This window comes from Strix uralensis, chromosome 4 (genome assembly GCF_047716275.1).
Source record: "Strix uralensis isolate ZFMK-TIS-50842 chromosome 4, bStrUra1, whole genome shotgun sequence".
Classification (NCBI taxonomy): Eukaryota; Metazoa; Chordata; class Aves; order Strigiformes; family Strigidae; genus Strix; species Strix uralensis.
This window is the reverse complement of record NC_133975.1, coordinates 54292678-54305220: the sequence shown is the minus strand read 5'-3', so window position 1 is coordinate 54305220 and position 12543 is coordinate 54292678. Positions and strand designations below refer to the sequence as shown.

General features: G+C 40.9%; 1 protein-coding gene across 2 annotated transcripts in view; it reads left to right on the top strand.

Annotated features, from left to right (window-relative positions):
• UNC5C (unc-5 netrin receptor C) overlaps positions 1-12543 on the top strand; it is a 266275-nt gene that overhangs the window by 151474 nt on the left and 102258 nt on the right. The window lies entirely within an intron of this gene.

Sequence of the window (12543 nt, the reverse complement as noted above, 5' to 3'; positions counted from 1 at the left end):
AAGCCTTATACAATCACAGAATGTGACCTTCTACCATATATTTACAGATGTCTGATTTAATACTACTGTGCTATGCTGGTCAGAGATTAGGAACCTACTGAATGAGGCTACCTAACATCAAAATGAACTTGTGCTATTCAAGCCCATTTTGCCAAATGAAGAGCAGAAAACGCTGTTTAAACTAACTGGAGAACCCCTTTAAACTGTAGTCTTTGGATAGACACTAGAATAAAGCAGGATTACCTCTTGCCTTATTTAAATATTAGAATATTATTACTATTGCATGGATGGATGGATTTTGCATGAATGTGAGTAAAGTCGATCTGTAGTTAATTACTCTGAGAGTTAGAAAAGTAGGTACAACTATTTAGGTTTGATGTTGGCTTTTGAGAGATTTCTGTCCTCAATCATTCTCTGTCTCCACTTCTTGGCTATTAATCTTTATCCATTTGTAACAATAAAGGAAGATTCCTGACTAGTCAGGTTTGCTGAACTTGAGGAAAAAAGGATGGAAGGGACATGGAATTAAAAAAAAAAAAAAAGGTGGGGTAGAGAGCCTAGAGGTGAGAAAGAAGAGACTAAAATGGGGAATAAAAGATAGAACAGAAAACCCAAGAAAAGGCATGAAGAAGGTCAGAGATGAGAAAACAGAAAGTGGGATTGAAATACGTGTTTTATGCTCAAATCAGTCAAATAGCTTAGGTCTGTGTTTCTCTAGTGACGGCATTTATGATCAGGACTTGACAGATTCAGCTGGAGCTGGATATCAGTTTCCTCAGAGAGGCTGGAGATGATGGAGATGGAGATTAGAGCACTGATTCATTGCTCCCCAGCTTCGAGCTGACCTGCTGAGGAGTGCTGAATAAATAAATACGATACAGCAATACCAAACATGTCCAGCAAAGCCTGCAAATTAATTGGATTTCCATTATTCCTCTACAAAGTTTCTTTTTCTTTATGTTTTGCATTAATTCATTAACATTGCTGCGCTCTCTTTTTGAGTGCAGGTCTGTATTTTAAAAATCAAAACCAAAGGAATCTATTTGCTACTGGTTAGAGCCAAGACTCTGGCACAGGCAGCAAAGTTACTTGTGCAGGGAGTTGAGACCTCAAAGATTTACAATTTTGGACTAGACTGAGATATAGAAAAATGTGATTTCTTGGAATAATCTGGGCTTTTATTGAACGATACCACTTTCTTTAGACACAAGAGAGTCAATAGCAGGTATAAATGACCACGTGTCCCAGTACAGGCAATGCACATTTAAGGGCCAGTTTAACCCTGGCTAAATGATATTGTCCTGAGTGCTGTGCAGTGTGTTAGCCCCTGTGGCATCTACAAGACAGAGGTACATCTCTCTCAGTGCTTCTTATCCCTGATGTTAGGGGTGGTCAAGCCTCTAGAAACACTTCAAGCTGCCTTTTTGCTCTGTTTCTGCATGTGTGTTTTCAGCTACTGAAGTGCAATACTGTTATTACCTGACCTATAGTTTCACTTTTGGAGTGCTTCTGATTTAGTCCAAACCAATTCACAGCACTGATAAGAAACAGCGATGTAATTTGTTAGCAAGACTTTTGCTTCTCAGGATCTGAAGCCCCACTTCCAGTGGCATTTTCTGTTGTCATATTAAGAAATATCAGTCCCTGTAGGAACCTTGCATTAAAAATGGATGTGACAGACAAGAAACTATTCACAGATAAGGAAGGGAAGCAAGTCAGTGTGTGATAGATCCAGGAGTTAATCTTCAGCTGCCGGTCTCTAAGCATCAGCACCACAAAATATCAGTGCTGGATCCGTTCTCAGCACTTACTGGGGATTTTTCTACTTTAACTACCATTGTCAGTCGTAACTGTGATTACTGAATATTCAGAAGGTTTCCTTTTCTTTTTCTTCCGTTGTTTGTACTTTCTGTTAGCAGCCATGGAGTGAACTTGGAAAGATTTGGAGGCAGAGGGTAGGGTGGTGGCTAGAAGGGGTGACCGTGCACTTTGCTGATACTGGAGTTTACACAGAGAGATACACACTGGGATCTAGAAGTCTGGTGGCACATGTCAGACCTTCCCATAGGCACTGCACATTTGCTGTCTGGTCTCAGCAACCTCTGTTCGAGCTATCTAGGGTGCTTCTGATGATGGGAGGGATGATGCTTCACAGGCTTTTGGGCCAAAGGTTGAGTTGAAGGTAAAGCAAAGTCAGGAGCCCACTGTCTCAAGTTGCTTTTTGAATTTTAAGATTTTTTTTTTTTAATTGTTAGAGAGTTTGAGAGTAAGAAATCATCAAGACTTAGGAAATGAGTGTGAATTAAATTAGTCACTGCAGGGGGAAGTTTTCAATCTGTAACCAAATACTTCAGACCTTTTGTGGACTCCTGAAATAACTGCATGGATGCAGACTGTTTCTGTAACTCATATGAGAGGGACTGTACTGCAGTGTCCCTCTGTGGGCCCTGGGATCTGTCCATCATAGTTTCCAGCTTCAGAAAACAATAGGGTGGGTATTAATGTCAATGAACTAGCTGCATTCTCCTTCCATTGTCCTTCCTTTACTGAGTCTACTGATGGTGGGGGTATGGTGGCAAGAGGAGAGGATGTCCTCTCCTGTAAATAAATGTGTGCTCAAAGAGGTACATTGTCTGTGTGTCTCCTCAATAAGCAGGCTCTGCATGGAGGATGATAGCTGGTTAAATCATCCTGTATGTTTCCAAAGTAAATAAGCCTTTCTTCCTTTCATTTTCCCTCAGAGGGAGGAATAAATTTGATTATTTTGTATTAGGATTTGGTTGAACACCTTATTATTAGCTTTATTAGTATATATAGTACACACAATCTGTTGTTACTTTCATGAATGCAACCATAATATTCAAGTGGACCAGTGCTTTTCATCTGCTTACAAAGTCTCACGTATTTACAAAACCAATTAGATAGTCAAAATAAATAAGTAAATGTCTGAGTGATATTTCTGATCCTAGGCAATAATCTGTGTTCTTCCATCTGGCTTCCTAAATACCTGGGTGCTTAATTCAGTAAGAAGATATTTATCTTTTCTATTCCTTTTCTACTTTTTTTAAGAATATTTTTTCCCCTTTTCCACATCTGGTGCTCAGATTCCCAAGTTCCCACCCTCCCCTTCCCCTTCTCCCCAGTAACTCCTGCTTAGAATTTAGCTAATGGATTTCTAATTCAATTTGGACTTCTGCTGGGATAAAGCAGCCTCATACAAAATAATTTATGGTTCTTTAAGAATTGGCTGTGGATGAAATTAGGTAACTAGCACCAGACAAATAATAATCTCATTAAGATCCATGGAAGAAATCAGTGAGTAGGTAGATATTCATGAGGGCTAATGTTAGTCTCAGGACAGCAGTCTCACTAGAATGGCCCTAGCCCATGGAGAGAGCTCTTCAGAGCACCCAAGGTCAGGTTTCTGCTCCAAATCCTGCTCCTCAACCGCTCCATCGATACAGAGGGAGACCAGCAACAAAACTTGCATCACCTCCAAGATAGCCAGACTTTGTTCCCTAATCATTTCGTAAACATAGATTTGTTTGTGGTCTTTTGTGTAACTGTTGTTGTCTGTTTAGTAAATGATGCTGATAGATATTTTGGAGAATTTTTGAAGGTAGAATCTGAGTACTGAGCTGTTTACTCAGTTCAAAGGTAGTGAATTAGAGTGCTGTCTATTAGGCTGCTACATCCATTTTGCAGATGGGACCCTGAACCTGACAGAGTAGATTTCCCCAAGGTTGCACAAGAATATCTATCCCCTGGGTCCCAGCTCGATGTCTTACCAGGTGGCCATACAATTGAGCTATTATTTTAGGTATAGGCAACTGTCCTGTATTTTTCTGGGATGGAGTGATCCCACTAACTAGATTAACTGTACACTTCAGATAGCTCATGAAAACAGGATCCATGACATCCCAATAGATCTCAGTTTTATTAATCACGAGATGTTGGATCATCACTCTTTGATGAGGAAAATGCTTGCATTGAAAGAGTTGGAAATCTGGAAGCAGAGCTCTGCAGCAGTTTTGATAGTGGGACAAGTAAGGATAAAAATAGCTGGTTTTGCTAGAACCAAAGGATTGACATTTTAGCTCTAACGTATTGATGCAAGGAGCAAGCTTAATTATTAATATGAAACAATATAAAAAGCTAAGAAGGTATTTGCAAAGTATCATATTCAGTTACAGATGCTCTCTCAAGCTAGCAGTATGGGACTCCTTTCATTGTGCCATAGCCATCAACAATATGTTGCACACAGATTTATCTATATTAAACCAACTTGTGCTCTGTAATATGATTTACCACCGGCCCTAAAATCCATCCACCTATGGCTGATGACTCTAGCCTGAGCTCTGTCACTGTTTCTAGGACATGATAGAACCTTAAGAAATCCTCGTGTGAGAAAAGGTAGGATCAGTTCTTCATTTGTTCATCATATTCGGGATACCACATTTAGACTGTTGACATAGCAGTCAGATCAAGGACCTGAGTCTGAACTTCTAATTCTGAAACTACATACAGAGTTAATTATCCTCGGATTTTTCCTGAATTGTATGCTTTGGAGTATACCCAGGAAACTAGTTTCCGGGATGTGCTGAGAATATATTTTACGTGCTGTAAAATGCATCCTACTGTCTAACCACAAAGGTTAAGTTAGGTCTTGTAGAAAGAGATTTTTCATATTATTGTAACAGGCACCTACTTTTATGTTCATGTAAATATGGCAGGCTCTGTCCTGTGTGACAAAGAGTGCCTGAAGGGGACTTGAGAATGAATAGGTTTAACAAAAAGTATTTTAGCCTAAGCCTTGTCCATCTTTAATTAGTTATCAGGGTTAAAGAAGGGGTCAAGAGCCTGGAGCTGCTTCAGGACTAATGTGTCAAAGGAAAGCGAAGCCTAACACTGAAGAGGAAATGATGCTTCTCAGAGGTTTAATAATTTTTTGACCCTGTGTCAACCATTATGACTACTAATGGCAGTTGGGGCAGAAATGTTTCAAATTAGACTTTGCTTTGCAGGTGGTTAGGAGGGGATCCCATGCCGTTGTGCAGACCCATCACAAGCTAGAATGCAAAACAAAAAATGCATTTCAGTTTTACAGGCAGGACACAAAATCTCCAGGTCTGACACTGAAGTTTCTCCGCTGTTCATACGTTGTATTTGTATTGGAGAAAACAGAACTATATAATATGCTGCTAAACTGCTTGAACTCTACCAGCACAACCATGTCTAACAGGAGTCATGTTAATTTTCTAATTAGATTAAATGCCCGGAGCTTCACACTTATGGAATACAGCGTGTGTGCTCAGCAAAGTAACACTTGCATGTTATTCTCTGTGGTTTTGATTCATGACAGTAAGGGAGATAAAGTTTCGTAGACAGTCTGCAACCTACTTTTTTCCTTTTTTTTAAAAGCATGAATATTTTATTAATTTTAAACAAACAGAAAGAGAGAGCAACAGGACAAAGGAGAGCAATCTTCCACGGGATAATAATTACCAAGAAATGTCACTGGTGTCATCTACTGTTTGTACAAACACTTCTGTTTTATTTTCAGCTGCTGTACTTTTGATAGCCATGGCACAGTAACTGAGCCAACCTTACCCAGCAGCACAACAATAAAGTTACCATCAGAATTAATGAAAGTGTTGCAAAGAGGGATGTGACTGCTGGTACACAGGACAGGGCAGCAAAGAAACAGGGCCTTTGCCTCTTCGCTTGACATTTCACAATGTCAGTACTCATAAGTCAGCCTCACCCCCTGATGATATGCCTCCATCCTGTTTTATCTATTTATATGGTTAGGCAGCCTCATAATAAATAGCACTTGCAGATTACTGCATTAGATTTCTTATACTGACAACAATTACCATAAATCTTGTTGCCCAAAGAATAGCTTGGTGCTCTTCATATGAAACAGAAAGTATTTTCATTGCCTTGCGTGAGAAATCATGCCATGTTCTAGCATTTTCCTACACCAAGTCCAGTGCTAACAACTACCTGTACAATCTCTTCCATGTTTAGGCAGCAGCTGGTAGTCTGATGGAGTTTGTCTCAGGGCAGTGGTAAAGTTCTGGATACAGAACCTTAAATGTCATGTCTGTGTATATACCCATAATTTTCATCTTGGATTAGCAATGGGTTGTATAAAGAAATCTCTCTCCCTTACAGAGGACTGTTGGAGTTGTTTTGAGGACACATGTTTTGTCTTTAGTTTGCCTCTAATCTGATTAATGATAAAATTGCCATTAGCCTCAAGAGAAGCAGAAACTTTAATTATAATTATGAATTAAACAAACTGGGGGAAGATGCCTTTTTCCCAGACAGTAATATAAAACATGCAAGCTGCTTTATAAAGCTGGTACAGTCAGTGTTTTCCTCATCTAGACATGATTCTCCTTTTCTTTACTTTGATGCAAATCAGATCTGACTCTACTGGAATTAATTGTTAATTACAAGCAGTGCAGTTTACCAGGGTAAGCCAGGCAAAACATATTCCAGGCATTGACCTGAGAGAAGGACATGGTGCTATCAAAGCAGGGGAGACGGAGCACGAGGTAATTGCTGTAGGTAGCATGGTTGCACCATGTCTGCATTGGCGGTGGCTGAATGATAACCGTGTGCTCTTTTATCTTCCTCTGCTATTGGCTTTATATCTGACCGTGCAGCATTCATGTGAAATAGGAGCACAGAGAGAAGTGCCCGACAGGAGAGGCCTCCGTTCAGAGCGGTGTTGCCAGTGGGGAGCACCAGGAGCCGCTCATTTGGCTTCTTCGACTGTGACACGTCTATGGTTTTGAACCACAGCTCCCACTCTTAGCACGTGCCCTGCCTAATGCCAGACCATGCACTGCTGTTGCAAGGGAAAGCATGGTGCTTTCTTATCCCCTTTCAGCTATTCCCAGCTTTCTGAGAAGAGCTAGTCAAGGTAAGATGGGCATAATGAACATGATTACTGTATTAGGCCTTTGGTAGCCTACTTATTTATTTGGGATGTTAACTGTAGTAGGCCTGTCATTGAATAATGGAAACCTCCTTCCTGGACTCTTTAGTTGAGCCAAAGCGCCAGTATTTCAGATGTCTTAGATGCTCATCATCTGGGTTTTCGAAAGGGCTCCAAGTTAGGGCCTGTGGCTGACAGTGGATCACGTATTGATTCCCATGCCTCTGTGGAAGTTGCTTTTTGGTAGGGATACAGGAGGACAGGAAAGGATGTGTTTGGATTTTGTTTAATATGTGTGTGTTGGGGGGAGACTTTTGCCCAGCAGCCTTCTGATGTATATGTGGCCCCACAGTGGATATGTTCCTTGCTCTCTACGTGCATGCAGAGCTTGGGTTTAAACTCCTGGGGATGTGTTGTTAAGCTGAGATGTGCTAGGATGGTCTTCACCAAGCCATTGCAGGTGCAGGGGAAGTTCATTCCTCTTTGTGGTCTTTATTTATTCTGTTTCTGGACTAAAGTCACCCAAAAAAGATGAACATTGCATGCCCTATTGATTTCTCTATCACTTTTCCCAGACCATGCCTGCAGTCTGCTTTCCCTGACGAAAAGAACATTTAATTTTGTGGGTGCTCAGTAAATTTGAGTCTGAAATTCCCTTGACCTTGCTCCCATGAGAGTTCAGCAAGGTTCAGCAAGCATCTGGTTTGTAGGCTGCCACAAAAACAAGCCTTGTCTTTAGGCACGTAAAGGCCTGCAGTGAATTCAGCTACAAGCAAGTGGATGCACCCTCCCAAACTGGCCAAATATTATACTGTTATAAAATTGTAATTTTCCTGTTCTATTTGGTGAAATCTTCCACTTTTGAGATGCTCACAAATAATGTGTGTTTTATAACAAATAATTGTTTTATTGCATGCCCACCTTGCAATCAGCAATCAGCTGGAGGTAGGGCTGACAGAGGATAAGTGCTGAGAAAGCCACCCTCCTCCTCCTCTTCCCCAGGGCAGGGCAGGAACATGTGCTTTCTCTTTCAGGGCACGGGCTATACTTTGCTGTGCCCATTCCCTGTCCCTGTGTGGCCTCCAGTGCTGTGGCAGGATTGAGAGGGCCCTCTCACATGGAAACTACTCACTAGAAATTCTTAGGAAAAGTCCTGTTTTCTCCCATTTCTCACTTGGCCTAATTTTGGATTCATAGCTCCATCGGTGTTATGGAGCTAACGGTGGAGGCAGGCTATATAACATAGAGGATTTTTTGCTTCCTTGCTTCCCATTTGCTGGCACCATGGTACTGCATGCCCTTCCTAGGAGGACAGAAAACCCTGTGACCAAAGGACTTCCAGCTGAGCAGTTTTCCTTTCCTGAAAATGTGTGCACTGTAATCTAAACCCTTGCCTCCATCCTGATAAACTGGCTTACTGAGCTAACACCTGCTGTTAATTTCACAGTAAACAGTACTTGTTGCTCTAGAAAGCTTTTTAATCATAACATTAAAAAACTGAACAGAAATCCCATCCATACAGTTAACTCCAGCTGCCTTTCTTGCAACGCATGGGGAATGATCTTGCCGAGTGATGGGCATCCAAATGCAAATGGAATTAGCTTTGCAGCCATTCATTTTAAATTGCTCTTGAATCATTCTGAAGTAAATTCCATTTGAGAAGAATTTGCTTCAGGTCTTGCACAAAGAGATAATGGTCCAATATATTATGATCTAAGCAATAATAGTTTAAGTCTCGCAGTTCAGAAATATAGTGAGTTATATGCTGGGTTGATGAGAATTAAAGCTTGATATATAGTAATAAAACTAGTGATCTAGAGATGAATAGATTGGTGTACGGAGCACAATATTTTCCTGCCACAGATTAGAGCGGGGATACTAGTCCATAAAAAGGGAAGTATACCATAAAATCTCCTTTTTCACTTGATATGCATGAGGAGCTATAATAGGTACAGTTTTACAAACAAATGCATGAAAAGAATAAAGACCTTTCCTAACATCAAAAGGTTCCTGACTTAGGCAAATATTTGTTTTTACCTTGAAAGAAAATTGAACTAAAATTAAACTAAAATTTCTACGTGTGACAGTCCATGCCAGCTTCTATCAGTGCTGATTTCAGTGGCACTTCACCTGTTCCTATAGATTCTGCATTTGGTTCGTCTTTAAAAAAAAAATACAGTTGTCAGATACTACAGAAGGCAAATAAAAGAGCGTATCTGTATTTGGGCCAGCAAGTGAAATAAAAATTCCAAATGAAGTTTATAGATTAAAATGGCTTTTTAAAATTTATTTTCTTAATATGAATGAATTGCATGAGTGAAACCAGTTTAGTGGTACCATTACTCAGGTCTTTTGTCTTGCTAATATAAATCAGTCAATAACAACAGATGGGCTGTACACTTTATTATGTGAAAATAAAGATGAATGTGACATACTGTAGAAGTAAACTTGCTTCTGAAAGTTACTAAGCACAGAAGGGGATTTGTTACAACAGGGGAGAATGATGTGTGCTTCGTATTTGCGTTTGATCATGGTTGTAAGGGGAGCTTGCTGCACATGTCATTGACATAATGATTGGAAATCAAGTATGTGAATTTTTAGTGTTTGTTTCTATCTACACTGCCAGATCACTCCCAAATGGTTTAATTAGCTTTTTTCTTCCAGACAGAAGAAAAAATGTCTAACTACTTAAGAGATTTAAATAAGAGAGTTATAAAGTTTGCTGCTTTGTTGCACCATTGGGAGATGAACATTTTAAATAACCAGTGACAACTGTCAGGAAGATTCAGATCAAAGTCTCAGGCAAGATTTATCCCCTCATATAGCGATGGAGCACACAATGAGAGGCAATCCCCATCCAAATTATAGAAACAGGCCCAGCAGGCTGCACTGTCACACAATTATAACAAAGTCATCCCTGAAAAACCTAAGTCAGAGTTTGGTCTTTGTATGGACAGAGGAATGACCTGTGTTTAACTAGAGCTGGTCAGGGGAAATTTTGATGGCAATGTTTATTGGGTTGTTAGAAACTGTGGCCTTGTGAAAACACAGATTCATGAGATTGCTTCGGTGTTACCAAAAGTTTGTTTTGTAGAGCGCTGCAAAAAATCTCAGCACAGTCAAATATCCTGTATTGATGTTTTCAGAGGTAAATATCTGTGTTGGAGTTTTAAGAATATTTTGTCATATAATTACATTGCCATTATAATCATGCTTGCATGTTGCTGCAAGCATTACAATGAAAGCATAACAGCATATCGGTCTAATTAAAAGAAATGAAATGCAAGACTTGGATTCAAGATGTGTGCTAAGGTTGATAACTCAAAACCCTGTCCCAAATCAGCAGCCAAATCGTCTGACTGTCCTAAGCTGTGCCTCAGCTGTGTCTGTTGTGATGGGAAAGCCATCATGAGGAGATTTAAGGTTCTTCCTCCTCAAAGCATCCTCATCCCCACAGATGAGTACTGCAGCCCCGCACAGGGGAACCATGGCTGCACATCCTGTCTACCTGCAAACCACCATACTGTGACTTCAGTTGGTGGCAGCTGGTGTGCCTGGGCAGGAGGGGAGGGGTGGTTTTCCTCCCCGCAGCAGCCGATCCCATCTCTTTGGGGAATGCAGGGACCACCAAGTGACTTTTCGCTGAAATTCACACAGGCTGATAAAGCCACCTGTTACCTTTCAGGAGTGAATAGTAGGAGCGAGGGGCCCTGAATGCTAATGGAGGCAGGACTAGCTTTGCGGTGTGATTGGGGTTTTTTCTGCCAAACACAGGAAAACCCAGTCGTGGTCATATTCTGGATTCTCGTCCTAAGAATCTGTTCTATAAAAAAAATAACTCCAATGTTGCTACTAATAGCAACAGTACGAGGGCAGGGATTGAATGAACATACTCCAGTTTAAAAAGAAAAAAAAACCCGTCTTTCTTAGCTACTTAAATTTATTCTAACTTTGCAGATTTTAAATGCCAGTTTCTGGGGACAAGGCAGCCTCTGCGCACTCTGTTTGTGTGACAGTTTGTGAATGGTTTCCATCTATATCCCTAACATTTAAAAGCGTTCAGATGCCTCTCAATAGCAATGAGAAGGAGTGTGGAAAAATAAAGCTGGGCTTTATTATTACTTAAGAAGAGTAAGGTGGAATTATAGCAAGAAGCCAGTAAGAAAACTGACTTCTACCTGACTGCAGGATGTCAGGCTGGTGGAGAGAAACAGCTATTGCCACAATCAAAGCATGAGACTAGGTTGTCATGTACTGGGCAGTACTGTAAATTCACTTTAACATAAAAATAATATTTAAACTTTAGAAGCAGTTACCTTCAGGAGGTAAAGCCACAGTCCACACACATTCTCCAGGCTGACTAAAGAATTAATTTTAAAAACCCACCTTCTTTCTTTTCTGCAGATTGCTGATCCTTCTTTTCAGACTTTCTAGTTACATCTTTGATAAGATGCAGTTAATTGGTCAGGCAGCGTAAGTATTGTCTTTGATAATGTGCAGAAATCTAGTGGTGAAAATAAATACATTTGTTTTCCAGTCACCAAAAATTAGTGAAGCAATACTTGTTTAATTATAAAACATATGTGTGCTTTGTTAGTTTCCATCTGTCTGCTCGCTGATTTGCAATTAAATGACCAGAAGAAAAAGATACGTCCTGTGGCAATTCAGGGGAAATGATTCATCTCTAATGTTTCTGTGTTGTGGATGTCTATGGAGCAGCATGTGCGAGAGGGAGACGGAGGGAGTGGGGAAGACGGGGAGATACAGATAGAAGGGGATGAGGAATGCTGAAAAACCTCTTGCTTCGGTTCACACATGTTTTGTAGTCATGAAACCAAATGTGGACTTCCATTAACTCATGGTAACTCATCTTTCTCTTTGGAAAAAAATGGGGAGCAGAATGGAGCAATTTTCATGCCCCTTGTAATTCTGGACACAGCCTGCACAGGCATGTCTCAGGTACAGGGAGGCAGCCATCTGACATTTCATCTTCATGAAGACTGTCAGGGAGAAGATAGCCAGCCTTCCACAGTATTTTTAGTTTGATGTTCTGTGGTGTTTTATTGATCATCATCAGCGTCTGTCACTGTGTATAACGATAACTGCTTCAGAGGCAGAAAGGGGGAGATTGAATAAGGCCTTCAGGACTGTCAGCTTGTTGCTGGTGGATCTGTCAGTAGTTGGTGCCCCCCCACCCCTTTGCCACTGGAAGCCTCTTGGATGTTCTTGTGCACTGATGGCGGGTGGGGAGGTGGATGAGAAGAGGGTTATTCTCTGCTGAATTGGTGCCTTCTGATGTGGAAGACAGAGGGGTTGTAAAGGGGGATTTGGGAAGAGGGAGGAAGAGAGAAAGGGAAGTATGTCTGTTGGGTGGTTTCAGTGTTGCCTCCTGTGCATTGGATTCTTTTCCTCCTTCTCCAGACTTCTTACATTTACTTCATTCATTACCAGCAGCACCAGAGAGGTGCAGAGGTTCCTTACATCAATAGCATGCATCCGTGTTGGCCCAAAATGTCATCTTCTCACAGCTTCTCTGCCCCTTGTCCCAGCTCCCGATTCCTCTCTATAGTGAGGACTGCACAGACCAGTGTACT